General features: G+C 48.6%; 1 non-coding gene across 1 annotated transcript; it reads right to left on the bottom strand.

Moving 5' to 3' along the window:
• Positions 1–479: 479 nt before the first annotated feature.
• On the bottom strand, positions 480–552 carry Trnaa-ugc (transfer RNA alanine (anticodon UGC)). The gene has a single exon. It is a non-coding gene; the product is annotated as a tRNA-Ala (tRNA).
• Positions 553–3,205: the final 2,653 nt, after the last annotated feature.

The following is a 3,205-nucleotide window of genomic DNA, read 5'->3' on the forward strand; positions in this document are numbered from 1 at the left end:
TGGCATGTTTGTTGATTCTAAACTGCTCCTTTTCAAAGTTTCTCTATTTATTAAATAAATCAGTCAGCCACATTCCCTGTGTCTAACTCAGCATTCAAGTGTAAGCTCAGTTCTGGAGTCAGCTTTCCAACCGTGGCTTAGGGGCATTAGTCACTAGGAGCAAAATGTGGCATCTGAACAGCTGTTTTGGGTTTTCAGAGCCCAAGGCCCATACATCTAAAGAAGGGAGAGAAGGTGGAGGTTGGGGGAAGGGAACCAATATTTATGTACTGAACACCTACCTAGTGATAGGCACTGGGAACTTTACAATCTCTTAATTATCTGAAGAGTCCACTAATGTGTTCTGTCTTCGCTGGGCATAGCAAGGGTAAGAACTGGTCTAAGATCATATAGCTCACAAGTGGCAGAGCTAGGACTGAAACCTAAGCAATCTGACTCTGTAGCTTATGCTCTTTCTTTTGAGTGGGGGGTCGGGGGGGGGGCGGTACTGGGGATTGAACCCAGGGCCTTGTGCATGCAAGGCAAGCACTCTACCAACTGAGCTATATCCCCAGCCCTATAGCTTATATTCTTGAACACCCTCTCATATGTCCCTTTTTTTAAAACATTCCAATCCCAAAATATAGGTGGCTTATTATCGGATCTTTTTTCCCAGATGAGAAACCAGAAGCTCAGAAAAATAATATTTCCAACATGAACTAAACTCTAGATTAGAACTCTGTGATCCTGAGGAAATCACTTCACTCCATCCTCCCATCCATCCATTCTCCTATCCACCCATTAATGCTTACTCTACCCTAAGGATTATCTTGTTCCTTGAAATGAAAAGATCTATACAATCTAGTTCCTCCTCTTCAAGAACTTACAGTCCAGTGAAAAAGATAAACACCTAAACAACAATAAGAAAAACGATTGCAATGTCAGAGGTACTATAAAGGGACTATAAAAAGAGCTCCAGGAACATAGAAGAAAAAACGTCAAATTACCTGGTGAATAAAGCAAGGAGAGTTTTAGAGAGGAAGAGACATTGGATTATAATTATAAACTCTCCAGGCAGAGAAAAAGGCGGGGGTGACTGCTTCAGGTAAAGAGGGCATCCAAGCCAAGATGAAGCAGTGTAACTGCTTACACACTGAGTGGCTGCTACCTGCTTTAAGCACCATCTCTCCAATTCCCACAATTCTTAAAGTAGGTATTATCCAGACCATGTTATAGAGGAGGAAACACAGACACATAGAGGTTAAGGACCTTGTCTGTGATTTCGTAAGGAAGAGCTAGAATTCCACCCTGGGCAGCCTGGCTTCAAAACCCATACTCTTAGCCACCCAATGCTCCGTGTTTGGCAGTAACTGCTAGGAGTTCCTCATAGTGAGGGCCATGAGACTGGCCACACAGGCAGGAATCCAGCTCTAGGGTCTTTCTGTATGCCAGCTTTCCTTCCACCTGTCTCTTTCTCAGGCCTTAGATGATCGTGGATTTAGGGAGTCTATGGAAGCATCAGTAGTGTGATGTATGTGTGAGTGCTTCTGTGTTGAGGAGGAACCCCCACTCCATTTCTGTATAATGGAGCCACATAAGGGAACAATAGATGAACTTTACTTTTGACTAAAACCACATCTCTCAATGAAAAACCTAGAGGGTGGGTGTCTCATGTTTAGCTGGATTGTCTTGGCTTAAATGTCAGTATTTGAGTTCTTGTTCATATTCTGTTTTCCCTCACCTGTCAGCAAACTCCATGGGACAAAGTCCTTGTCCACGGTCTCTACCACAAACACAGTAGGTACTCAATAAATATGTGTTGAATGAATAAATATTTGTTGAAAATGGGTTGAATGAACTTTGTGCCTTTGATTAATTTAGGGAGTAAGTAATTAATAAATCTAGATTGGGTAACAAAATATCTCACTCCGTGCAATTAATGGGGTGGGAAGAAAAAACGTAAGGGTCTTTGAAGATGCAAATGGGGGACTAATAGCTTAGATCAGTGGTATGCTTTTAAAAGAGTTTGCCTTCAGAACTTCAGATGGAGTCAGGCCTGAGCTTTCCAGGTAGTTCTCGGGTACCCAGATGAGCATTTGGGTAGGGATGGCAAGTTTGGGGTTCTTTCCTGCTGTTTCCGTTGCTTTCCCAACTCCTTCAACTTGTGCTTGAACACCGATCCCACTAGGCAGCCTGCCCAGCCCCCACTGCAACAAGGATGCCAACGCAGTGCCCATATCCTGGGCACTTCTTGTGGCACAGGTGGCTGAATTTATTAATCTCCAGCATCCAGTCAAGGGGGACGCTGCTCCGCGTTCCCTCCGCTGGCAGAGAGCCGGCGGCGGGGATCCGGATCCCGCACTCACGGGGGCCAGCGCTACAGCGCGGCGGAGGTGGCCGCCTGGAGCCAGGGCCGGGCCGGGGCGGGGGGCCACGTCAGCCGCGCTCCGCCCAGCCCCGCGGCCTCCCCAAACAAGGCAACGCCGGGCTGCGTCCGCGAGCGCTGGCGCCCCGGCGGTCTGCCGGTTTCAGTTTCTGAAGAGCCGGCCCTGGGCGGAGGCGGGAGGAGGGTTCTGGAAGCCTTCCAGCAGATAGCACAGAACTCCCCGCCGCCGGGAGCCACCCACGGACCGCGCGCTGCCCGGGCGCGGCGCTGCGGCCACGTCCCCGCGGCCCGACGCTCACCGGCCCCTGGACACCCGAGGTCCGGGTCAAGCCAGGCTCCCTGCAGGACATGTGGGCTCCCGCGGAGAGGCCAGCGTGGCCACCGCCCTGCAGGCGCCTCCCGCCGCCTCTGCCTCCGCAGGCCCTGTCCCTCCCGCTCTGGCACTCCTGTCCCTGCGTGCAGTAGGCCTCCTGGAATGCTTGTTTGCTTTCTGAGAAAGAAGCAGAGGGACAAACACGCAGCATTTCCTGCGCGGGGCGTGTTTTTCAGACAGACAGACCTGAGGGTCATCGCCAGTCTGTCTCTGCTGGGTGACCTTTGTGTACATTTCTTAATCTTCCTCAAACTCATCATCCTCATCCATGAAATGGGGATAATGATACCTATCTTTAAGATATGTTCCGAGGATTAGGTTAGATAAACAGTAGATTATACATATTAAGCACTTAGTGCCTGCAATCAATGGCAATTAACATTATTATTAATTATATTGTTATTACGAGTGACTAATCATGACACTTAGGATCATTAACGCTACTGTGAGTATAAGTGTAAAAAATA

This window comes from Urocitellus parryii, chromosome 11 (assembly GCF_045843805.1).
Source record: "Urocitellus parryii isolate mUroPar1 chromosome 11, mUroPar1.hap1, whole genome shotgun sequence".
Taxonomy (NCBI): domain Eukaryota; kingdom Metazoa; phylum Chordata; class Mammalia; order Rodentia; family Sciuridae; genus Urocitellus; species Urocitellus parryii.